The sequence below is a fragment of the Cavia porcellus genome, unplaced genomic scaffold (genome assembly GCF_034190915.1).
Source record: "Cavia porcellus strain 051 isolate PalLab524CR breed Dunkin Hartley unplaced genomic scaffold, mCavPor4.1 scaffold_15, whole genome shotgun sequence".
NCBI lineage: Eukaryota > Metazoa > Chordata > Mammalia > Rodentia > Caviidae > Cavia > Cavia porcellus.
The window spans coordinates 60,650,398-60,678,139 of record NW_026947498.1 but is presented as its reverse complement, the minus strand read 5'-3'; the positions used below and the strand labels follow the sequence as shown (position 1 = coordinate 60,678,139).

Below are 27,742 nucleotides of genomic sequence, written 5' to 3'. Positions count from 1 at the left end.
CTCCAGTGATTTTCCTTCCACCTCCCCTCCCTAATTTCTGTGCTTCAGCACTCTGGAACACTGTGAACTCGACAAACTAATCAGAGCAGGGAGTTTAACGGCCAGGCCTGGACACTCTCAAGAGACTGTGTGCTGATTCTCAGTCGTCACTCCTTGGATCAGGAACCACAGTCCTGGTGAGTTGTGAGGTTCCAAAATTTGATGTGTCAAGGATTCTATTCTTGGTGTCTCTGAGGCAGGCAGGAAATAAAGGGTGTTTTTAAAAACAAAAACACAATTTTGGGGGGTTGTTTTTTTTTTTCTTTTTTTTAAAGCTAGCAAACAAGCAGATTGATGAAAAGTTTTAGTGTGCACAGCTGAGAGCACTCTGTAGACAATGGCAGAGCCTTGAGTCCTTTGCTCAGGAGAGCATGCAGGCATGGGTTTTATGCTGCCACACATGGCTGTCAGCCTAGACATGCCTAGCAAACATGCTAATGGAAGAAGGAAGATGGGGGTTAGGGAAGCACTGTTCAGGGTGGTAGTAGGGGGAAATGAAAGTGGAATTAATTGTGCATTGGAAGTGTCCCTCTACCAACTTTTCATTTATCTCTGTTCTGAGCATTTATGTTGTACTCAGAGTACTTACGTGCCCAGCTAAGCAGGAAAGAGAAACTGTAGTGGCTATGTAATAAAACAGAACAAAATGAAACAAACAAGCAAAACTATATATTCCTTTTTTTTTTTTAATTTGGCTGGTATTATTCTTCTGAAGATCATTTTGACAAGAACTGGTTGCTTTTAAATGTTAGAGAACCTCTGTCTACCTGACCGTTAGTAAAATATTTGTCATACACTTTCCTTTGTTCATCTACATTCATGGTATTCAGCATGAGAGAATGCAATGAGAATCCTTATTTTGTTCAAAGGAAATTCATCATCCTGACATAGGAAAACTGGATGACTGTCTTGATGGTTTAAACCCAAATATAGTGTTGTCCTATATAAGAGATTGATTGAATGGGCTCTGGGAACTTATCAACGGAATAGAATGGGAGGAGTTGCAACCTGTCTAATATGAGGCTACTAAAAGCAGCCACCAGTTCACAGCCAATGAGAATTCCGTGTCATTCCTAATAACTCTTAGTCTCCCAGGAAGTAAAATTTCAGGTGGAGGATATGCTTGTGTTTTACCAACAAATGCCTGTTTAGTGCTCTTCTACAGGTACTTAATCTTATTGTGCATTCTTGTTTCCTTTCTAATTTCAAGAATCTGGCATGTCACTAAATATTGTGTGGAAAAAAATGAAAGAAAAAAAAAAAAACATGGTGGTCATAAAAACATTCAAGTCTGTGGCAGCATCTGAAGTGAATTGCTGTTTGGAGAGGGGACAGTGTCTTTGATGTCCCCAATATGGTTCTCATAGGCTAAAGCTTCCCAGAACCACAACCCAGCCTAAGGACACTAACTCCATGTTCTTAAATATTTTAAAAGAGATGCTATTTTGTTTTCCTTGTCTTTGTTATTAACACATTGCCAGTAGATTCCTCCTAGTGTTAAAAATGCTTTAGTGTTACTCAATTTTATATTTAACCAGATGTATATTGTATAAGACTATTGTGTGTACTCTTGTCCAAGCTAGTGCAATAGGCCGTCATGTAACATTGGCACTTTGCTTTGAGAAGGGAAAAAAATTTTTTTTGCCATTCTGGGTAGTTCAGATTTTTAACTATAGAACTCATGGATGTTTATATATTGTAAGTGCCTTACAGAAAATTAACACATGCTATAGCCTCATCAGAATCTATCATTGACCTCTAAGGAAAAAAGAGTCTCCCTCTTAAAACAATTCTTATAATTTTTAAGATTCATCAAATTTCTCAGCCATCATTGTCCCAGGAAGCAGTTTTATTGGGGTCAATATGCCAAAAACTGAACGTACTCTATGATAGTAAAGTTTGCCCTTTTCAGTTAGCCCATGTCAGTTATGACTGCTACATTGTTTATATGCAATATTTCTTGAATATTTTGTATTATTTCTCCTACTTTCTATAGAAAGAAGTTGAAAGGGAAAATGCATAAAAATGTTTAAATGTAGTATAAAAATATATCCAACTCTTAGGGTGTTGCCACCAAAAATTCCATAGACCATTCCAAACACCCTTTAATGATCAGACAAACACAAATTCCAAGCAAAAATGTCTGTTAGTTCTAGGTAGGGTCTTATGCTCAATGTGGACTATGTTGAAGAATTCTAAATCTCTTAACACTTTGACAACTTTTTATTCTAGAAAACTATAGCTTCCTAGAGAACATGAAGTAGAGAATAGGTAAATACAAGTATCTAAGAATACCAGTATGTCCCAGGAAATGATATTTAAAAAACCTAATCTGCATGAGATTTTAGTTGCCATGAGCTGGTGTTCTACATGGTACAGGGTCATGGAAGAATTCCATGGCTAAGCTGAAGTATCTAACAAGGTATAGAAAGACAAAACAGTGTATTTCTTTGAGTTAACATGGGTACATCAATATTACTTGATTTTTTTCAGTACTGTTATACACAATATACCAGCAATAATTCAGTTTTCCAGTGCTTGTTAAATTAACAAAGATGTATGTTTTAAAGTATATATTTTCTTACATGCATGTTTAAACGTATATGTTTTCTTGCATGCACTTTGTATGTTACATTAATTTGATTAGGCAAGCACAATTATTACATAAATGAAAATTCTAAGTAACAAAATTATGATTGCCCCATAAGAAAATGTTCTTTTCATTTGCATAGGAATGCTTTTCTCTATTTCTGTAATTCTCTAAGAAACAGACATGTTTTCATGCTTGATCTTAGCCAAAAGGCTGAAAAGCGATGAGACATTGAGTTAAAAAGGATTGATTTGTTATGTCATATGATTGGGTAAATATGTTATCTTTGAAGTCCGTATATAGAAGTATATCTATGCAAAATCTCATACTTATAGTCAAATATTTAAAATATAGCCAAATAGTAGCAAGAATTATTTTTGAATTCAACAAAACATTTTTAAAATTGGCCAGCAGTGAAGTGGACATTTTATCACATTGAAAAGGTGGAAAATTTACACAACTATTTATGAAGAGTATCTGCAAATGAAATATTTGATTAGTTGATAAGTTTGGTAATTAAACTTCACTAATCAGATTCTAGACCTAAGTTCTATTACATGCAACTTCAAAATATTGCTATATCTATAAAGTATGAAAATTAGGGGCTGGGGGTTTAGCTCAGTGGCATAAGCACCTGCCTTGCAAGCAGGCGGTCGTGAGTTCGATCCCCGGTACCGATAAAAATGAAAAAGACAAAAAAAAAAAAAAAAAAAAAAAAAGAAAAGAAAATTAAATAGAATAAGTTGTTAATAATTATCTTAAACTTGAGGCTATATTTAAAGAATTTACTTTGTGAAAGATAATACATATACAAATGACCCAATTTATTCTACTTTCTCAGCTATTTAGTTCTATACTATTTACTTCAGTTACATATCAGCATCTGTAGCTATAATTTTCCAAATACCTCTGCATGATAAACAAGACATCCTGTAACATCATACTTTGTCTCCGAAGCTTTCTATGAGAATCCAAATTAAAAGTGAACTGACATTTATAGTATTTTAAAAAATAAATATATTACTTATCATATGCTGTCTTGAACGCTGAATGTAAGATCATTGAATAGGGAATGAATGAATGAATGAATGAATGCTTGTTGAATGAACCAATAGCAAATGCATTTTGTTTGTCATAATGGAAGAAACATATTCAGAAAAAGAAATCAATAAATTCTTCTTTCAGCCTCTTAAAAACCCCATAATTAGATCCTTCAACTAGTTGTGACAGCTATCTCCATCCTTTAGCTGAGGCAGAATTTTTAACTTCCAAAAAGCTTGGATAATTTCTGATGGACAATGAGGATCTTGATTTTATGGCAGTCCATTCATTTCCTAGGACTCGTGACAGTGAGCAAGTCCCTAATCTGGTTTGCTCATGCAATTTGAACTAGCAGACTTGCCTATAATGTATTATATTAACAAAAAGGCCTCTCCAGGTTATATGTGTTTACAGCCAGTCTTCCTTTCTTCAAACTCAACATTAAAAGAACTCAGGCTGATATCAGATGCAGAAATACATGTAGACTGGCTATAAATGCCCTGTGAACTAGATAGGAGAGAGACAGGGCAGACAACACAATAAAGAGCAGAGGCAAGAGGACAGGCAGCCAAATCATTTGTTCTGTCTTAACGAGCACTAATTAAATGCCCTGTTTGAGATAAATAATAGCTGAAAATAGCCAAGCTCAATTGTTTCTGATCGATGAGTAGAGGAATTGGTAGAATTGCTTGGTGCTGCTTCAGTCATTAAGCCACAGCACACTAACACATCTTCAAGGAGAGGGACATCAAGTTGAGCCAGTCTCTTCTATACCATTCTCTAAATTCCCAATCTAGCACCAAGAATAATGCCCTGCTGACATAAAGCACATCCAGAGAATAATTTCGTGTATTACAAACTGACTCTAATAAACAATAATTAAAAGAAACAAAAAATTTCTATAAACTACACTTTAATCTCATCTGTTATCAATGGTCAATCAATTTGACAATCCTCCAGTTAAATCTGATTCTGTCTTCTAAACAAAATTATTTTTCATGGTTTCTAATAAGTATAAATGGGATCTTCATTTTAATCTCTTTACTTTCCTTACTCTCTAGTAAACTGAATTCCTAGTTATAAGTAGTCGGAAGGAGAAAGAGAAGTAACTCACATAATGGATAATTAACCCTTGAGCAATACAAAGTTAACTCTCCACAAACAAGCCAAAAACTGAAATGTTTTTGTTGTTGAATTTGTTCTCCTTTGGGTGTTAACACATAAAGGACATTTCCATTAGCACAAACTTGGCACCACACAACCTATTCGTCCTCTAGCTATAAATACCACACTCACCTTCCAGTTCATTCTGGCAGGATTTGTAGTATAATGTCCTCCTGGATAGTCATATACAAATCACTCTGAGGGCAAAATTACATGAGTGCCTAATCCACTGTTGAAAATGAAAGAAAAGAATGTCTTTAATGAAAAACACCAAACACAGGAAGACATAAATTGTAATACAAAGCATTAACACCTTGTACCTCCTGCTAATTGCCTTCCCTTGCAAGAAGATACAAAGTACTATAATAAATGTTAGATCATAAGCCGTGTAAAGAATCATCTCTGCCTTTCAATAGTGAATTGAACAAAAAAGAGCAAACCTTAAGCTACCCATGTATATTTAATTTAGGGTCCTAAATTAAGAGACTTGTCTACCTCATTTGTCTCAAAGAGATTATAGTATTCTTTTGACTGACTAGTGTTGTTCCAAAGATCAAAGTACAAAGACTGTTTCTCCTTATATTCATTAAAGCTGTATTTAACATTCATTCATAAAACATTTTTGAACCCCTACTGTCAGTTCTTTGTCTAGAAGCAAAAGTTGATTGATTTATTAACAAACATTTATTATGAGTTCAAAATATGTGCCAGGCTGAAAAGTCTATAGTTAATAAAAAAAAAAAAAGTATCTGTACTTGTAGAATTTACTTTCTAAAGATATAATAACAAATACAGTACTTATATAAAATATGTACCAGGTTACAGGGGGATGAGTACTGTGGAGAAATGTGAAGGAAGAAAGAGAGAAAGACAGAGGAAGCTAAAGCACTACTTTCAGATAAGGTGGAATGAGAAAGCTTCATTGAGAGCACAGTGTTTGGGAAAAAACTTTATTGAGACTTAGGAAACAAATTTATGGATGCGTAGGCAAGAATATATTCAACCACTGAAACATCAGCTGCAACGGCCTTGAACAAGAATGTGTTTGGTTGATCTCACAGAAGTTGAGAGTAGAATGGTGTTTGCCAGAGGCCCAGGAGTGGGAGAGAGGAAAGAGTAAGGGAAAGCTTGGTCAATGGATACTAAATTACAGTTAGAAGAAGTTCTGGTGTGCTATCTCTCAGTACACTGATGATTGATAACAGTTAAGAGCTGTGTGTATGTATTTTTTAAAAGCTAGAACAAAGGTTTTTTTAAAAAAGTTTCACCATAAAGCAATGATAAATGCTTGAAGAGATATACTTAACCTTATTTAAACATTATACACTCTATGTATTTATTGAAAAATCACATGCTATCACATTAATATATACAAAATATATTTTATGTACCATGAAATACATGTGGTATGTCTTATGTATCAGTAAAAATAAATTCAATTTAAATTTTAAAATAAATTTTAAAACTCATATATATGTATATATATATATACACACACATACACACACACACACACACATATAAAAATGCAATGCTATACCACTCAAAAGGGATATATCTCTGGCTGCGTGCCTGTAATTCCAGCTACTCTGAAGGCTGAGGCCAAAAGGATCACAGTTTCAAGATCAGCCAAGGCAAGTTGGTGAGACTCCATCTCAATATAAATTTTAAAAAGGACTGAGGATAGTGCTGAGTTCAAGACCCTGGATTCAATCTCCAGTACTGAAAAAAAAAAGTGTATCCTGCAATTTTGAGTGATTACAAGAAAATACGGATGGCAGAGTCAGATTGGGAAAACAGAAGAATGAAAGATGTGCTAATGGAGGTAGTGAGGGCTCCTCGCCCAGGCCTGTATGTGCTATTTGAAGGTTTTGGCTTTGTTACTGACAATGCAGAGGTTAAGTAGGACATGGCCTTAAGATCCTTTCCCCAGGAAAGATAGATTGAAACAAGTCAGAATAATGTGGTATGCTGAATGTCAGCCGGAGGATGTTCAAGGAACTTTACAGGCAAAAGCAGAGAATGTTTAGCGAAATGTACCTTGGAGTAAAATGTCAGGGATAGTTTCAGAGAAGACGTAAAAATTTCTCGTGGAGCCTAAAGGATTTTCCCAGATGGTCAGAGGGCGGTAGAGAATTCAGTAAGAGGACCAGGAGGGCCAAAGGCACTTTAATAGGAAACAGGATCGTGGAGTTGGGGGACAGTATCGCTGATGTTTTAGTATGGGAGCGGGAAGAAGTGATACCGCTGTATATGTAGGCAGGGAACAATCATGTTGGGCCTTGATTGCCATGCAAAGATGTTTTAACTTCATCTTGTGGCATCTGGGGAGCCATTGAAAAGTTTTAAGTAGAGAAGGTTAATGATCACATTGTATTGCAGAAGATCACTCTGGCGGCAGAGTGGACAATAGATTATAGGAATGGGAGAATAGAGGCAGGAAAATGAGTTAAGAGGCAACTTAAATTGTTCAGACAGGAAACAATGAAGCCCTGAACTAGGACAATAACTATGGGAATAGATACAAGAGGAAGAGACATGTTCAGGAGATAATAGGTTGAATAGACACAATTTAATAACCTTTGGGCTGGGCATCAAGAGAAGGAATTTTGGATTGCTCCCAGGTGTCTGCCTTATACAACTGAGCAGAAAAAGTGATGAGGAGAAGTGGGTCTTATGCAAAGAATAAATTTGCTTCTGAATGTATTTAATTTGGAGAGGACAGGGGGCCCCTGGACTAATGTCTAGTGTGTACTGGAATTGGATTTAGTCAGGAATACTAGAGAGAGGTCAAAGCAAACACAAAAGATTGGCAATATTCTGAACCATCAGCATCATGGTGGGAGTTAAATTATGGAGGGCACATTTCTCAAGTAAAAGATGTTGAAAGGTGGCAAAAGAAACTAGATCTTTGGAGTATACTACATTTATAGAACAAAGAGAAAAAAAGGAGGCTTCGGAGAAGATTATGTCAACCTTTTATTTTGTGCCATTCACTATAATAGGTGAAGGGGAGCCAAGATGACTGACCCCCCAGATCCTGCACCAGGACTACTCACAGTTTCACAACTTTAAGAGATTTTTATAAATTTCACCTCAGGACAAAACTACCAGAGAAAATGCCCAAGTGTAACTGTGAAATATTTAAGTAGCATCAAGGGAGATTTTTATAAAGGAGGAATCCTAGGAAGTTTGCTGTTTGCATTTTTGTTATGCAGTTCATTTCTGACTTTTTTAATGCTAGTATGTGTATGTTCCTGTGTTAGCATGGGTTCAAGCTATTGGCAAAACAAGCCAGGTGTAAATTATGGTAGAATTGAAATCGATAGCACTTTGAAGCACTAGAGTGCCCAGTTCACATCAGGGCGTGCGTCTGTGTTCACTGAAACATGGCTATCAAGTGCACCCCGAGTCATTAGATGTGTTATCCAGTGAATAACAGCATAATGATATTTTAGCAGAGCAGCCTCATGATAAATTCTGCTTTAGTGAAACCCCATATACAGAGCAATTTCTCCTGGCCGTGTACATTGCACAGCAAAGAAAAGATATCCTGCTGCGTATCAGAAGGCTGTAATTTCATTTAGGGGTTCTATTGACATCGTAAACTGCAAGAGCAGAGCTCAAGTGGCTATTTAAGTCATAGGAACTTCAAGCTAAAATTACTGCCTGGTCCTAATCGCCACCTCCAAGGGACTCCTGCCTATACATATATGCTTTATGCTTCTATCTTTGTGTCTATAAATACTCAATCACTCCAGGGGCTAAGGTGATAAGCTGTCCTAAAATATGACAGATATCTGTCACCTTTGTAGCTGTACAGACTTAAGGGCTAAAAGCAGTTATATTATTCACTGAAGGTCAAATGATAAAAGGGACAAGACACCAGCCACTCCCACCTTACCCCCACAGATTCGCTGTGGAAGTGTTCCTCTTTTTATGCTTTAAGACAGTTTCAAATTAGGATATTCCAGCACAATGAAGCAAGAAAAAACAGGAACTTTTAGGTTTATCTGTACAGTAGGGCTTACAACTCATATCTGTGATTATTCCATTCTTTCCCCTTTGCCCTGACACATGCTTATTTCTGAAAATAACAGTCCTGTAGTCTTATTCAGTAAAATACAAGTTATATAGTACTTCATGAAATTAACTCCCTAGATATATATCTTGAACTTTTGACTTTGAGATATATTTCAATAGGAAACGGGAATAAATAATAATTTAGCTAATAATAATTTAGTTTATACTCTAAGGAATTTCAAATTATCAAAGCATATTTATTATATAATGCTTTGAACTTAAGGAAAAACTCAAAATTTATTTTTCTTTCTGGATTTTAATGAAAATTTCATACACACATCCCCATGTGAGCAATCAACTTTGTCAAAATTGGACACTACATTTTGACCTTCAGTAGTCATTATGTCACTGGTGTTTTACTTGGTCATTCTCTTTCATGATCTTGGGATTCATCTGTCTGCATTCTGCTTTGATAAAAATACCAACAGATAATAATAGGATATATTATATTACCTCATCACAAGGTAGTTGTGTTTTACAGTCTTAATCCTTACACTGCCTGGAAGAGAAGGGAAACATGGAGAGGTAGAAATCCACTCTTAATGAACTGACAAAACTAAAATTTTCAGTTTTTAATTAGCCTATCTGTTGTTCCAGTATTTCATCACAATACATTGTTTGTTGCTTAAATAATACAAATCAAAATTAAGATTCTGTAAGAGTGAAAGCTCTCTCATCTGTCACCGTGATACCCTCATTTATATACCTAAACAATATAGCATGCCATTGTCATGGTTCTGAGAAAGGCTATTGATCTAGTAAGAATATCCTCAATCTTGTATTATCCATGGAAATGTAAAGCACACATAATACACAGACAGAGCTAAGCCTCAAAATGAAGGATTGCAGCTTTCTTACTATATAACAGTATGACTAAGAGTGCACATGTAAGAACTTTGTAACCTTGGGAAAACTATTTAATTCTCATCATCTCCATTTTTTAATCTGTAAAGGAAGAGGAGGAGGACGATGCTAATCATAAATTTATTTTTACCATAAAACTAGTGTGAGGAATAAACTAGTAAATGTAAAATATTTAAACCAATACTCCATGTATAGTAAACGCTCAATGAACATTTGCTGCTATTTTCATCATCGCAAGTATCATCTTTCTTGTCATCACTTATTCCTGCACTGTAGAATTATGGTTTATACCTGTCAGGAGAAGCACAGATGGCACACACACACACACACACACACACACACACACACACACACACTCAGCCTAGGAATGCTTCTTGGCCCAGCTGCAGGCTTAAACTTTAACATATATTAACATCAGTTTTACCCTAATAGAAAACAAGGAGTCCATGCTTTGGATGAAATGTGCTTTGTATTTCATTTAACCTTAACACAAGCTTCAAACCTTCGATGCATGATCAGTCCATTGACGCGCCTCAATCCTATTACCTATTCACACTGGCTGTTGTCATCTAGTTGTTTGAGCTCTTCCTGCCTATTTTGTTTCTATAAATTTTGTTAAGCATGGTCTAATCCAGATCTGTTGATGGGTTCACCATTACATTTCCAACCCAACAAATAAATGTAGGACAAATGAAAACATGAATGAACGTCCTTCTGTTTACAGCCTTCTTCCTTAGTCCCTAGTACTGGCTGCCTGGTATGCTAAATGCTGACCTTATTGTATACCTAGGCCAATTTATTCTCTCTTTTCAGTTATTCCCAGTCTTACAGTCCAAACTCCCTTAGTTACATTGGTCTTTCCTGGTATAAAAACCCTCGATAGCAATACTCAAGCATACCCTCTGTTCCTTCAGGCAACTGTGAACCCCACTCTTGTGCATCTTCTTATTATTTCTGTTTCCTTCCCATTTTGAACTTGAATTTTTAATCTTATAAATGATTCATTATCCATCTGCATTTTAATCTGATGTTTTGGGTTCAAACCTTGATCCTGACCGTGTTATTCAGAAACCCCTTTCTATTACATTTATCATAATTTGAGAACTACATACTAATGTCAGTAATAAGTAAATAAACCAGTATCAAACCCTTTCTGTGAAAAGCAGTGTTAAACTACCTCAGAAGACTCTAGGCTGTACTATTACTTTTGCCTCTTACAGTGGTCTTTATCTTTGCTTCTTGATGATTATTAGAGCTCTTATATTCTGAATTTAGTCTCAGGTGGCCCATATTCTTTTAACCATAGTCTGGTGCTAACAATATCCAAACCTTATTAATGTTAGTATTAGTGTAGTAGTGTTCCAAATAGCAAATATTACATGTAAAAGAGTGAGCGAAATTCAGCTTTATTAAACCTGTAAAACCATAAGCAATTATATATGAATATATTTTTATTGTATTTCTTTTATTTTCACTCTTTTATTTTGGTCTCTTGAAGAAAAGGAAAGATTTAAAGAGGTAAAATTTAAATTTATAAAAAGTATAATGCAAAACTTAATTAGTAATTATCACAGAAAGTAATTGACAATGTTAACCAATTATCAGAAATAATACTTGCTCTCAAGGATGATATAGTTTTTATAATTTTATTGTGAGATTAGTAATTAGATGCTAAAATCAACTGGATATAAATGATTGGCCTCATATTTTACACCCAAATATCAATAAAGGATGGCAGTGATTGCTGCAGGAATCTGCATTATGATACTATATGAAGACTGGATGATAGAGAAGAACTTCAGCTGTAAATCTAAAAGCTTGATAGGGGAGGATGAAGGAATAAAAGGACTTTAGGAGAGAAGTAAAGTTGGTGACCACTAGTGTGATTTGAAAAAAATAAGGGAGCACGGAGAAAAGAGAAAACATTCAATCAGTTGGAATTGACGTAGATGTGTAGAGAAAGTAGTGGAATTAGAAATGAAATCCACATTGGTGAATATTAGGATATTAACTACCTGACTTAGAAAGTCAGGTAGACTCCAGAATTTACTCTTTGTAGTGATGAGAACTAACACTGTCATGCAGTTAGGATACAATAAGCATTTGTTGAATAATTTGCAACATTGTACAGTGGCAAACAAAAATAATGAAAGCAGTATTTTAGGAGTTAACTATAGTCCACAGAGTATTTGAGATATTTGAGACCAGTTAGAGATGCTGCCCGAGGAGTTTGTTTAGATGCAAACCAATAGAAAATCTCACAGTTTATAACTAAGGAAATTTCCAAAGGGGTATTTCAAAAAGCATTAACAGCACTTTCCATGGCTCTTTCCTATCAGCCCTAATCCTAGTCCCACCTACTGATAACTTTACCTATAAAAAACTTCCTAAATGTCTGGCCCTCTTTGCCTTTTGATGTGATTTTGGTGAAGTCTATTACTCCTATGGGACAGGGCAAGGTTAGGGGGTGAGCTCTGAAGCTCACTCAATCGTCCACCAAATTGTATTATTTTACATTCATAAATAATTCTCAGTTTGACATCTTTGAACATAAACTCAAAGGATACACAGACTCTTCTAGGTTTCTAGTTGAGAGTTCCTTATACACAAGACTATAGGTGATTCTGGAGGAGCATTTATTACATGTTCTTAAAAATACTCTCAGTATAGTTAACATGGCTAAATAGCAATAGAATCTTCTACATTTTCTCCTTTCTTCAGTTCAACCAGATCAGGTAAAAGGAAACCACAGGAGCAAGTATATTCTAGCAGAGATTAAAAGACCAGATATAAGTTCTTTCATTACTCTGAGATATTCCCCGAGATCTCAAGAATATTCTGGGACTTGATGAGAAACAGTGCTCATTAAATTGCTTTTGCTTTTTGTCTAGTTCACCCATCTTTGCTTTCATGCAGGCTGTTGACCTTTCTTGGATAGTTCTGACATTTTTGGGAGACTTAAAAATCTGACCAATATATGACTTCTTTACTTAACTTTCTGTTAACCGAAAGTTATATATACACTTTGCTTTGTTTCTCTTTTAAAGTAAGTCATGTATTTTATGGTTGAATGAGTGATTTTCATTTTTAAGCACTACCCTGACTTAGTTTTCTCTTTAGCTTCTGGGCTCAACAAACGTCTGCCTATAGTAGATCACATACATATTTGTAGAATCTTCTGATTTGATGGATTTTAAACATGGGCAGACCTCGATGATTTTTGCATTTTAAGTTCTGTTTTTATAATGTGGAAGGTGCCTCCTACATGCCAAGCTCTGCTGCCTCCCCAGGCAGTCAGTCTCAGATACATATTAGACCTAATTTTGCCCATCAGTTGGGATAGACAATGTGAAATTGCCACCTTTGCTTGTCAAACCTTTGTGTCTGCACAGTGCAGAGTAGCACCACTTACAGGAAGAGTATTTGGAAAATAAAGCAGGGCTGTGTGAATAGGAGATCTATCAGCATACACTGAAATGACAGGATTCTGCCCACAAAGTGGGGTTAAAACCTGCATATTGATGTTCCTTTTCACCCATTTGTGAATAATGGGTCTCACCCATTAGTGGGTGCAAGTGTTAAGCCAGTGGGAGCTGTTATGCATTCTCTGTAGGTCTGTGTGAGGGAGCTGTAGATTCCCATAAATATCTACCTGTTGACAGATCTCCATATTTATCTGCCTGTCAGTAGGAGCAGACAGGGCACAGCTCTTTGATGGGCAAGAACTACAGGTCGATGCTACACTCTTGCTGCTGCTGCTACTGCAGCTGCCATGGCGGTGGGTGCTGTGGCTTTGTCATTTGACTCCTGGAGGAGGCTAGAGGTAGCTTCTTACTTTTTCCCACCTAACCTAGGATACTAGTGCTGGCCTCTGATATAATTAAACACACCTATCAAATGTTGACTGCTGCTGTTCTTGTGGCCAACAGAAATGGACTGTCCAAGGTATGCTAACCTACCACAATTTATAATCTATATTCTTTTACTTATGCTTCAAGAGCCCATATAGCTGTGCTATCTCCAGACACTGTCTGTTATGCTGTTTTGATGTTGCCCTTTAAATGTATTTCCTGCTGCAGGCTGTACCCCTTACTGTGTCTTAGCCTCTGCCCCACTCAGGAGACAAATTCTTTCCCAGTAGGAAGAATTATCATGCTTTAAGCTTTTAAGGAAAATCGTCTAGTAAACTAGATGCTTATTTTAACAGCATTCATTCCCCTACAGTTGTACACATCATTGACCTTCATAATAGCACTCTATAATATTTCTTATGAGAAATGGGATTTTTTTACCCCAAATTTAAGATCATTTTGATGATAAACTGAATTTAAGATTACATCTAGTAAAACAAGCCAGGCAAACAGTCTTGTGTTTTAAATCTAGGTTCAATTGCCAGTTTAATTTGATAATGAAAATTAATCATGCAATTCTTAATGTAACTACAATGTAACCACAATTAACAGGTTTTTTTTAATAGTCATATCCTTCCTTCTCCTGCTTAAGAGGATGTAGACCATTTTTCCCCTAAAATTCAGTTCTTCACAAGAATGTAGAATTATTGCCAAAGAAGTTTCTTGGTTAGTTGGCTTGATATCTATTTAACAGAAGGCCAACTAAAAGGCACCCACAAGTGAGCTCATCTTAATATTTCTGACTGTGTCTTTCTAAAGCGTAAGTAAAGAAGCTGAAGAGCTTTTCTCAGACTGAATTGGTGGGAGAAAATTGATTGAATCAGAGAGATGAGATGATTTGAAAGAGCTTATTTCTACCTTTCAAAACGGAATAGAACAGATGTTTCTCTAAGAAAGATAAATACTGGGCTCAAAGGTAGAGATCACTTTTCCTGTGTATTTAAGGTTGCTTTCTTGTTGTTGTTGTTGTTGTTGTTGTTTTCACTATTAATATTCTTGGGATAAAAAAGACAGACTGGTTTTTCTGAAATCAGTTCTGACAAAGTAGATATTAATAATCTAATTAAACATATGGACACAATGGAATAAAAATGAGAAAAGAAACTATAGGCAGTTAAAGGCTATTGACCAAGCAATCAATAAAAAGTATTTTAAAGGAGCATATGAGTTTATGGTTTGCTATGAGAGTCTTCACCTGCTTAAGAGGAACAACAGAAACATTGGAATGAGTGATTTATTAGAAGTGAAGAATGTTTAACTTAATGTGACCAAGGTCTCTTTTGGACAGTGTTTCCTAAACATCCTTGGCCCTAAGATTCATCATGTCACGTGTGAAATATGCACATTCCTAAGCCTAACCAAACCTAGAAACTTCCTTGGAGGGAACTTGGCATTTGGATCTGAAATCTAGCAGATTATTATGATTAGGGGAGTTTGGAAAATAAATGCTCCAAGAGATCTTTTTCAACATACATAAACAGGGTATATAATGTATTACTTTATTCCAGATAAAAATTATCCTTCTAAAAGAGTTCTTCCTAGTCTCTTCCCAAGAATTCTGAAGTATTTCAAGTGACAACTAATTCTTTTTCTAGACCAAGATTATTGTTGCTTTTAAAAAAATATCTCATATCTCTCCTTGTTGCTCCATGTGGTGACTTTGTATTCCTTTCCCTATCAGTTGTTGCCCTGTCTGATGAATGGTCATCACATAAAATAAAAGGCCCTAGATAAGGAATTTAGAGCTTAAATTCTAGGTCTGACTGGAACACAGGGCTGTATGTCTATGCTTTTACATATGTTTCATCACTTCAGTTTTTACATTTCAGCAATGATGAGGTTGCACACAATACTATTTGTAAATCACACTAGATGTACGTTGTTAGAAATATTAAATATTTCCCACAACCTTCTTGACAGACCATAAGCATATATGATGAATTTTTGCTTGATGGGACATATATCCAGGCTTACGTATAAGTACTCTTGTTATGTAAAGACTATTCCCTATTTCTAAAATCAAATTGAGTCCAATATAGTCTAAGCGAACTCCAGAAGGTTCATTTCCTGCATCATACTGTTAGAGGTATCTTTCAGGGCAGTCACTGACATAAGTTTGTCATTTGGATATGACAACAAAAGTTTAGCATAATGGATACCTATATTTTAAGAAAAAATATATAAATGAACCAACAAACTTGTGTTGGTACTGTAAAGTTCATGAAGCATGTAAGATTATACTCTTCACCCAAAAAGTGGAAAATTTGTAGTGAAAATAATCTTTAATACACAAAAATCATTTATGGCTATGGAGTTGCTATAAAGCTATTAATAACCTTTGTGCTGGAGGAATAGATAGATAGATAGATAGATAGATACATACATACATACATACATACATACATACATAGAGAACTGCTTCAGAAGTTCAAAGATGAAGACAGGGAAGTATAGTGGTGGAGTGTATATTTTTAAAGTCTCTTGTCAGCTCAGCATGACCGTGTAAATACACATGTGACAGTGGCCTGTGCACTCATTCACACTTCGAGGAAGCCTGTGGTTTCCTTTCCTCCCTCCATGTTAGCACTGGGCAGCCTGCAACCTTTTGATCAAGCTGACTTTGTATGTTACATGACTGAACTCAGCTATACCAAACATCCTTGAGGAAGTTGACATTTGTGTACTTTGAAAGTAAAAAAAGGAAAGTGAATCCCAACTGCTTCCTCCTGTCCTTTTGATTAAGAGAATGGTAAGTCAGCAGGAGTGGTGTTGCTTTTAACAAGCAGGGGTGTGCAGCAGCTGATTGGTATCTTTCTTTGAAAAAAACTAGAAAAGATTGATGTTAAACAACACTAATCAGAGTTGATTACAGGGACCGAATGAATTCATTGATGGAAAAGAGCTATGGCTCCATAGACACAAAAGAGATTAGATAATAGTCAGGGGAGTGGTATTGGAATAGTTCTGCTCATCTCTGACAACCAGGAATCAATGCTCCTAGCTTCTTAACCATCCCTTGAAATGGGCATGTGTGTACAGTAAGTACAGTTCTCTCCTGGTCACATTCTTCTCACTCAGCCCTGCCTGGTAGGCATCATTTCTCTTCATTCAGGCCTTAGCCTTCCCTGATCACTTCATCTGAACTGGTATTTCTGTCACATTCTGAGTGGGCCTGAAACCTCGCTTCTGCCATTCCCACGCATTATCCTATGCTCCATCTGAAACCACCGGCAGTTTCCTGACTGGTCCATACTGACCTTTTTATTATTATCATTATTACTATTACTATTATTATTATTATTATCTGCCGTTTACTCTCTTTTGTCTCTTTTTATCCTCTTTAATATTTCTCTAGGCAACTTCTCTAAGTCTCAGATAAAGCACCATACCGTCAAAACTATTGAGTCTTCTTAAAAATCAGGTTCCCACACCATTGTTCTCCCACAGCTATTTAAGCTTAACTCAATTATAACAGTTCATATCCTTAAGTATAGTTACTTCCCAGTGTCCCAACTAGAATGAAATATTTGAGGGCAGAAATATCTTTGTATATTTAATGATAGCAAAATACACAGAACATATTAGATGTTTAATATAAATAAATGAATGGATGGATAATCCCTACATACCTACAATGATTTTTCAAAATCAGTGTTTGAAGTAAAGAAACAGAAAATAGAGGAAAAAATTCTTCCACAGAATGTATAGTTCATTGGTTACTTGTTAACTAATATAGTCATAAAATAAATAACAAATCAAACATAGAGGCTTTCTTCTGTGTGGCTTCTAGGTTGTTCCATGTACCATTCTGACTATAAAGTGAAGAAGTCTTTGGGGAAATATCTTATTGAACTGATGCTATAATTTGACTATTGAATGAATGTGTGGTTCGTTTTAAAAAAAAATTGGATTTCTGCTATATTATTATCAATATTAGCCTAGTGTCATATTCTGCTTCATGTTAATAATCCTAACAATATTGACTACATTACTTGAGTTCTTTAAAAAAATTTTTTTTGGTCTTTTTCCTTTTTATTGGTACCAGGGATCGAACTCACGACTGCCTGCTTGCAAGGCTGGCGCTTATGCCACTGAGCTAAATCCCCAGCCCCTGAGTTCTTTAAAAATCTTGATATTACCTAACCAATGTTGATATTATACTCATTATTTTAAATAATTCATACATATAAATTCCTCAAGAAATGTTTTCTTCTTTTGTAACAACCACTGGAAATCTAGGTCTTATCCATTCAACATAGGAAAAGTAGAACATAAAAAAAAATCACCATAGGATTTTCAAGAGGATTCATTCCAAGTATACTAATTCATAGTTGAAACAACTGGGTGTCATTTTACATTTTACTAGTAACTTTACTGGATTTAGAAAGGAATAGATTCATAACATCATAAGGATGTTACAACGCTAGAAAAGGAGGACCCTGAGGCCCTGTGGCCTAGGAATGTCAAAACCATGTTACCACATTTGCCCTAGTAATGGTAGCACCAATGGTTAGCAGTCAGAGGAACTTAATTGGATTCAGGAACCATTTCATTATCACAATGCTACTTTCATTTCACTTTTTGTGAGATTGTTCTTGCTTAGTTCCTAAATATTCATCTAGTATTCAAAAATCAAAACTGTATTTAAAAAGTCTTAGCTTTTTCTCCCCATCCCTTTCCTCTTCTATTCCCACTGGTAGCCAGTTTTATTAATTATTTACTATATTGCTTTCCAGTGGGCTTAAAATGCATAGAAGAAAATATATAGATATAAATAAGTAGATATATAGAAAATATATAGTTATATAAACCTATATAATTTGTATCTGTACATATAAATTTACCCTCATCCCTCTTCACATAAAAGTTAGTCCAAATTTTATAAACTTTTCTCAATCTTGCATTCTTTGATACAATTTCAATGTGTTTCCCAATTTTCAGTGTGTTTCTCAATTTTCGGTGTTTCTCAATTTTGCATTCTCCAGTATTTCTTAATTATACTTCTTTATCAATTAATGTTTTTTCCAGTTATACAGCATTCTATTATATAAATACCTCCTGGCTTATTCTACTAGTCCTTACTGTTAAACAGTTCTTGTCATTTCAAACAGTGTACTAGTGAACAACCTTGAACAAATAATTTTACAAATATGCAGATTCATCTTCTAAATTAATTCTCAGAGATAAAATTACTCATCAAAGTGATACATATTTCTTCAATTTTGAGAAATTGATCTTAACGAAGTTTGGATTACTTAGCAGTACCATAAGGTAATACAAGAAAGTACAGTTTTACCTCAGACTAAACAAAATAGTATTTTCTTTAAACTTTTGAAAATTTTAGCAATTGTTTAAGTAAAAGATAGCATTTGGACATATTTTTAATTTGTATTTTTCTTGTTCTTCCTGATATTAAGCATCTCTCATATGGATAATAGTAGTAGTAGTTTTTTTCATCTGTTTACCTCTTGGCTTTTATTTCTGTAGAGTTATGGATATCTTCCTATTGTTTTTTTCCTACTTATGTACTCGAGTGGCAATCACTTTACAGAAGATGCAAAAAAATATTCCTGTTTTGTGTTTTAAATTACGTTCTAGCTTATGGAATTTTTTGCCACGTAGAAGTTTCTTTTTTATATAATCTGATTTACTAATCTTATATATGACTTCTAGGTATTGAATTCTAATCCTTTCACATGGCAATATTATAAGAGAATTCATCAATTTTTTCTTTTAGCATTTTTGTAGTTTCAATTTTTATATTTCCAAAAATGATCCACTGTATAGTATTTTTAATCCAAAAGACCTTTTCAGGTTTAAAGAGAATCTGAGAAGTCCTGCTGTTAGAGTTTGATGAGCTGTGGCTGACCTAATATTTGCAAAGTGCATTAAACTGCTTTCCAGTTGGATGCAATATAATTGAAAAAAAAAAAGAGAGAATGATCTCGATTTAAAAATTAAAATTAACAAGCATATTCAGCCATTTTAGGTGTCCATCATTTTATTTCTTTGTTACTTGATAATTCATTTGCTTGTTTGTTTTTGTGAAAAGACTACGTGTTAATAGAAAATGCATAAGCTAATGACACTACAGTACATACTGGTTTGCATTCTACTACCATACACAATATAGCACTGAAAATTCTATGATAGTACAGTGCAAACTGGTATGAGACAGAACATAGGCCCTTAAAATCAGAAGCCCTGAATTCATCTGCTTTACTATAGAGCATATCTCTCTGCCATGATTTCCATTTGTACAAAATGAAAGGAATGGGATTGTTATTTTAGTAACAGTAATAAAAAATAGATACAATTTTTTAAAAATGCTTTGAGTGTTATAGAAAATTAGTTCATGAAATAATTAGCTGATGACATTTTCAAATTATATAGTAAGGAATTTTTGGAGAGAGCTTTATGCAGAGAGCTTTTTTTCCAAATCCCACTTAATATTTGCTTACCTTTCTCTGTGTTTTCGCCTTGATCTTCAAAAGAGTACAGTATCTGTTCTAGATGCTAGGAATACAACAGAAAGCAAAATATGCAAAAACAATCATTGTTTTTAGAGTTAACAGTTGGGAAGGAGGTGCTAAAAGAAATGTATGGACTAAGATATAGCTCAGTGGCACAGCACCTGCCTGGCAAATGCCAGGTCATGAATTCGATTTCCAGAAAAGAAAAAAAAAAAAAAACACCAAATGTATGCAGAAAATAAGATAGATCAGAAGTCAATATGTGCAAAAGAGGCAAAAATAAATGAAGTATCAGGATAGAAAGTATAGGGAAGTGCTACCTGTATGATGACTAGAATCAGAGAATCCTAAACATTTAGCAGTGAACCGTAAAGGATGTGTAAGTAGATCTCAGAGTTTGACATTCACTAAAGTGACTTTCTGTGTCAGAGGGAGAGCTAAATGAGACATGTAAGTAATCAGTCATTTATGAAGATGTTGGCACTAGGCAAATCAAATGACAGCTTTCCTGAAACTTTTCTGTAGCCGTCTCACATGTGCTCATGATACCTCTCATCTCAGCCTATCAGCCTTCGGGGAATGCTGTAGAATTTACTATTGTGAATGAAGGAACAATGTTGATGTGATTAGGAGCTAGCGAAATTCTTTTCCAAATCATGTGATATGATTAACTTCAATAGGTGACTCATGATAACCTCAGCTGGTGTAGCAATCTTTATCTATGAGGACTTTTTCTTCCCCAGGAATGTAATAGAACCCCTAAAGAATCAAAGATTATTAAGGATTATGCTACAGTACACTGAGATTATGAAAACTGGAGACTGGTTGACTGTACTTCATCAGACTTCCTTTACTAACAGAATGATATCCTTTGATTGATACTCATGTTCCCCTGTGATCTAACCTTAATTTACCTTCCCATATTTTTCTCACTGTTCTCTTTCACAAACCAAATTATTTGCTTTTCCTAATTCATGCTGATGAATCAGCTAATTTTAGTCCATACTGTTTATTCTGCCTTAAATGACTTAGCTGTATTCTTTGTACCTTGAAATCACAAGTATGTAATTTAAAGTATTCTCCCTCTGGAGTCTCCTTTTAGCCACTTGATAAGGCCATCATTTGTATTTGTTTTATCCAGCTATTTATCTATTACCTATCTCTATTTAGCTACAGTCATTTAACCATCCTTCCCTGAAATACCTGATATTTATCATGGAGTGAATGAGCTTTTTTTCCTTTTTTTTTTTTTTTTTTTTTTTTTTAGAAATAAGAATGATGTAAGGTGGAAAACAAAGGTAGATATGCCAATACAAACAACAGTAAAATGAATGTAACTTAAATAGATCCCACCATCTGTTTATGGCAGAATATTAAAGAGAGTATAAATGTACCTGTATGCATTTTTCTAGAACCAGAGAGGCTGTCTGGTGGCTTCCCAGGCTGCCAGAATACGCAAAATAACCTGGAACAAGAGCTTTTGCCATTTATGAAGAGTACTTCTGAGCTGATATGCCTAAGCTACAGCTCATCTGGGCATAGGCCTATGCTGACCTTTCTCACTTGATACTGGTTGACATGTTGAGGTTGGATCTTGTTTCCTACATAAGTTCTAAAGATAAGAATGAATACATTTAATAAGGTTTTTGTGCCTTTGATTAATTGCATTTGGTATTTTGAAGCATCACTGTCTTCCCCAAGATCTGGATAACAGATGATTTATTTTTTAAACTCTATTTTTTCTAAATATTTTCCACAAGTAAAAGAATGTCCTGAGAGAAGACTTTAAAACAATCACTTAAGTAAAAGTCATGATACCTCAAGAAAAGGCAAGCCCCAAGATGTATCAAGCTGTTGACGTGAAGGAGAGTGTGGCAATGTATAGCGTGACCTGAGGAAGTAACATGACATACTTCTATCTGATGACACCAGAGAGAGAAAGTAGCTTGTCTGCCTGAGTCAGGTTTGGTTATGTCAGGTAAAGTGAAGCCAGTACTAAGGTTTATTTATAGGCTCACTCACTGGTAAGTGTAGGGTTTCCAAGAAAGAAGAAGACAACTCCTGGCCAGAAGCTTTTCTATGTAATGAATATTATGAAGCTAATGCAAGTACTTTTAATGCATATGACTTAAACTGGTAACCAAACATATAGAATACACAGAACACTAATTAATATGCCTAACTGGGAATCTCACATTAAATAAATTTAATATTATATATGACATCTGAGATAGTGCCTTCAGGTGAAGCATTGCTGTGGCCTAAACATTTCATTAGACCTTATAACCATACAAAAGGAGAAGGAGGAAATCATCTCTAAAAATTGCTGGAGTAGAATCAGGAATTGCACACCAAAGAGATTAAAGAGAGGGAGGTAGGATCTAAAACTGTTGCCGACTCACAAACTGCTCTCAGTAAAACTACCAAAGTTCCAACCTTCCCCTGTACCACTGTGTTCCATCAAGTGTTCATCTCAATCTGTTAGGAATCTTTTCTGTTATTTTATAATGCAATTGCTCTGTGATTTGATAATAGAAGTTAAGTCTATACATTTTCATAATCACCTTCTCCAGAACACATCCATTATGCAAAGGAGGTAAACTTGTATAGCAATAATGCTAATGTTTTATTTTAGGTATACTAAGTGCTTTCATCATATTATCTCATTTGGTCTTCACAATAAACCTCTGGGTAGGTGCTATCCATTTTAGAGGTGAGAAAAATGGAGTCCTATAGAAACATTCTAACATTTAACTTGAAACCCTCTATGCTTTGAATCTCTCTCTCTCTTTCTTTCTTGCTCTCTCTCTCTCATGCTCTCTCTCGTGCTCTCTCTCTCGCACACACACACAGAGACATACACGTGCATGCACACACACTAGAAAGAACAGAAAGCACTGGATATGGTTTAGATCTCTGAAGAAGGTCATTAAATCTAATACAGAAAATGATTTTAAGGACACTTTGGCATCAGCCTGATAGAGATTTGTATCTTCATAGCTTTGTAATAGTTCTGAGACATTGGGCAAGCTTCTTGACATTTTATGTCTACATTTTTTTCATCTATAAAATGAAAACAAAATTAAGAACAGCAATAATATAGGCATTTTGGAAATAAATGAAAATAAGCTACCCAGTCCATAGAATACAATTAAAAGTTAGCTATGAAATTTTCATGATTTGTCTTTTCATAACTAACAACAATGATGAAAAAAATTTAAGTTTCTTGAAAAGAGAGTTACATAAAAAAGATGATCAGTAGCACCCAGTGTTTTCCATAAAATAGGTTTATATTCTTTTTCAAAAAATATTTCTCAACAAATAATGAATTTTAAGATATTGTAATCATTAGGTCATTTGCCTACTACATAACATTACCTCTCTTCCTTAGGCTGTAAGCAAGGGTAAGTCAGTGTATGTTTCAAAGAAGCATCTGTGTGCTTTCAGAAAAGAAAACATTCTGAAAGCACATCCTCCAGAATGTATTTCAATGCAAACATTATGATTGTGGGGCATCATGAGGCCATCGATACCTCCAGCTCCATGGCTTCCATAATGATAAGCCGTGTTCTATCCTGAGGCAGTCCCAAGATCATATTTTTCAGAGAACAATAGCAGACAAGGAAGGACATGTGTAATTTTGAGAAATGTCATATACAACCTTGCTGCTTCAACATTTTCCTGCCAATCAAAAACAGCAGTGTGGTAAATGGTGGCCAGAAGGCTATGTGGCAGAACAGCACGTAGAACATTTTTCTCCTCAACTCTACCTAAAGGAATATAAAGTCTATTTTTTGACTCTGAATTTAGAAAGGAGACTTTATATGCCTGACATTACCCACCAAAAATTCAGCAGTTGTTATTATCAAAGACAGAAGTGACTTTTTTATTTAGGCTTTTTTTAGTGTTTTAAACTTTTTATCATTAACAAAAGCTATTTTTACATAATTTACTTTTGATATATTTCATTTTAAAATAACATAATGAACATTCCAATATAAATAAAATATAAAACTCATAACATTGCCATATAATTATCCTTGTCTTTGTCTTGCAAACATATATTTGAAAACTTCAGATAGGACAAGATAATATACATTAGAGTAAAATGATCTTTCTCATCACCCCAAATACCTTAAAATATCTTATTTTTTATATCCTCCTAGAAAAAAATCATGTCTATGCTAGTAAAAAAAAATATATATATATATATATTTTTTTTTTTTTTTAATTCTCATAGGAGGCATGGTACCATGCATTCCTTATAATCTTTTTAGCAACTTTGCAATATTTTTGCAGGTGTGTACCGTAGTTTACTTTAACCAGTCAACTGAAAATTTTGTATACATTACTTTATAATAAAAAAAAAAAACCTTTTAAAAATGTTTACTACGTCTTAGTCTGAGGTAACTTAAACTTCTCTGTTTATCATATGGTCACAGAAGAAAATCATTGTATGAGTGTGTGTGTGTGTGTGTGTGTGTGTGTGTGTGTGTGTAACACATTAGAGAAGATTGCTTCGAACCTTAATTTTACTTTATAAAAATTTTACTACATAAAATGTCAGGATGGCCACAGGCAAAGTAGATAATATCCCTTTGTGATCCTGACTGAACTGTGGCCTCACATCGAAGTTGGCATACTTCTGCAGAGTTTTAATGCAGTCACTGATTACAGTGTCTGAGATTTTACTGCAATTTCCATTTGACTTAAAACTGATTTTGTCTTCAAAATAAAAGCCTTTAAAAACAGGAAAAATAATTATTTTTCCCATGGCAGGAAATCAAAATCCTTTCATCCGATCTCCTAACAAAAAAGAAAGATAGTAAGAAATCACTGAAAACACAAACTTTGTTGAATATTTAGGCTGAGGAACTTTATTCTCAGACTACCTGCTAATGAGTAGGTACCCTTGACCCTAAAAAAAAAATTATATCAAAGTTTATTCTAATTGACAAAAAAGCAATTAAGGTTTGGTGAAACCATTTTGCTGCAGATTTTAAAAAAAAAAAAACATTCACCAATGTGTTTTGAAAGAAGAATTTTGTTTGTGGGTTTGGAATGACTGATCTGTATAAAATGTGGAGATTGTACAAGCCTAATACAGAAAAATAAATGTGCAAGCAAGCCACATTCTAACCTTGAAAGTGTGGCTGCTTTTAATGACATAGTGTACCAAGGTCAGGAAAAGGTGCCCTCAGCAGATGGAAGATTTTCCAAGTAAAAAAGCTTCATTTACATTGAAAATGCATTGAGCTACACATGATTTCTAATGTGTAATTGGTTGTTCTAGGTATGATCATGGTTTGTTTCTATTATAATCATGTATCAAGTGACTGATTTACTTTATATATTTCCCAGCAGGAGTTTTCTGTGGAAAAGCAGGAAAAGAGAAGTGGAGGAGGAAGGACTCCCTCCATACCCTGTGCTAAACCTACCAGGTGTCACTGTTTCAGTGGGAGTCTGGAAAGAAACTGTCAGAGGACACATCTGAACCTTGGTGAGAAGTAGATTTCACGATACCTTGACTTTTAACCTTTAATACATATGGAGAACGATTTAGGAAATTTTTCCATTGGTTATTTCAGCCTGTGCTTTCTCAGTTTGTAGTTAGATAATGTTTATATTTGAGTCATATGTTGTTCAGAACTAGTTTGTTGAAGCTATTCTATAATAAGTATTCTTTTATTTTTTAATTAACTTGTTTTTAACTTTTATTGGTACGTTTGCAATCCATAGTGATTACATTCATTGTAAAGAATTACTACATATACAAAGAACATTTCAACTTTTTTCCCCTTCCTTTCACTTAAATTCCTTTTTTCTTTTGGCAGCATCAGATTGATTTATTAATTTTATAAGACCTGGTAAAGTTTATTACCATACATACAAATTAAAAAACAGAATAATAGGCCAAAAAATCATATTAAACATGCAACATAATTGTAAGTCAAAGTACACCTTTAAAGACATTGTCCTGGCTGGTTGTGCTGATTCAGGATGTCCATGTGCTGGGGAACACAATGCATTCAGAAGACTGGTTCTCATAGCCTTTTTCAGGAGTTCTGATTGAACTTCAGAGATAAGATGCCACAAGCTTGCACGCCGGCATTATGGAAGTGATTTTTCTTTATTTCTTTTCGTGCCTTTCACACTGTATTCTCTCTCATTCTTCCTCTCTCGTGTGCGCACATTCTCTCCCCTTCTGTCTTCTCTCTGTGTGTCTCTCTCTGTGTGTCTCTCTCTGTCTCTCTGTCTCTCTGTCTCTCTCTCTCTCTCTCTCTCTGTTTCATGAAAATTCATTTATCTATGACATTTAAACACCTGTCTGAGAGGTGTCTGGAGCAGTGGCTGACTATGGATATCAATAGTTTCTTAGAATCTGGCACTCTGTCAATATTTGGGGCCCTCAATAGCAACTTAAATGCAGAGCCTGCCAGCCATCTTGCTCTTAGTGCCTTAGTAACAGGTCTGAAGGAGTGTATATTAGCATGTCAGATCTTTTCACAACTAGCAACCCTTACTAGATAGTTCATAGGCATCTTGCATGTGATTTCTGCATCTTTCTGTTTGCTTGCCTTATTTATATGTTGCCATTTTTCACATGATACATAAATAATAATCTTTAAAAAGTGTTCTTACAAAAACTAAAGTACCTGGCATTATACAATCTGCATTTTGTGACTTTTATCAACATTAGGGGATAGTGTATTGGCAGTACATTTTAAAAAATTATATTCTAGGTGATTTTTGCTTGCTTTTTTATGTTTTACTTATTTTATGATATTTGAGCCTAAATTATCATTGCTGTTTTGTTGTAGAAATACACATTTATAAGGCAACTGGGACTTTTTGCCTGAAATATCTTTAGCTTCTGTTTCAGCCTAGTGTGATACATATATAGATACATGAAGAATAAATATTAGGTAGTTGGAGAGATAAGATTGTCTCTGAAACAAAATCTACTTCTATTTTGAAACATTTCTCAGTTGTCATCTCTGTTACATAAGTGAAATGGGTCATGTAAAACTTGAGTCATTACAGCAGTATTATGTCAACTTTCCCCAGATAAAAGCATATTGGCCTTTCATAGTGTGTCAGGAAGACCTATAATGGTACCATATGCTAGTTACTAAAGTTTGTGTTTTCTCAACATAAGAAATATGTTCTTATGTTTCTCAACATAAGAAAAATGGTTTCTTAACCATATTTTTGATACAAATATATAAAGAATTTGAATTTTAAAAATATGAATGGGAAAATGAGAACTTATCAGGTACCATCTCTTATCTTGGAAATCTGTACATAATTTAGAACAGATGTAAAAAATCTTGCCCAATTTTAGGTCATACTTAGAGCAAATAATCAAAGTGTTCATATAGCCAGGAGAATATCCTGAAAATCTTAGTGTCCATAGTGGAATCATGAAATGGCTTCTTCCTTGAACCTGCCAGACCAGCAGTAACTCCTGAGTAAAATGGAGTTAAATCCGTCTGAGTTTTCATTTTTAATTCAGGTCTGTAACATTTGAGTATTTGAGTATTTGACTTCCATGTGGGCTTGTGAAATCTGCTACA

The 27,742-nt window shown here is 34.8% G+C and overlaps 1 protein-coding gene across 37 annotated transcripts in view; it reads left to right on the top strand.

Moving 5' to 3' along the window:
- Positions 1 to 27,742, top strand: part of Zbtb20 (zinc finger and BTB domain containing 20) — an 838,748-nt gene that overhangs the window by 534,281 nt on the left and 276,725 nt on the right. For 27 of the 37 annotated variants that reach the window (XM_063225304.1, XM_063225278.1, XM_063225291.1 and 24 more), the window contains one exon: positions 25,530 to 25,665. The gene's annotated coding sequence lies outside the window, so the exon portion shown is untranslated. Of the gene's footprint in view, positions 1 to 48; positions 177 to 25,526; positions 25,666 to 27,742 lie in introns of those variants that run through there. The other 10 variants (XM_063225281.1, XM_063225289.1, XM_063225277.1 and 7 more) reach the window with 3 other exon arrangements.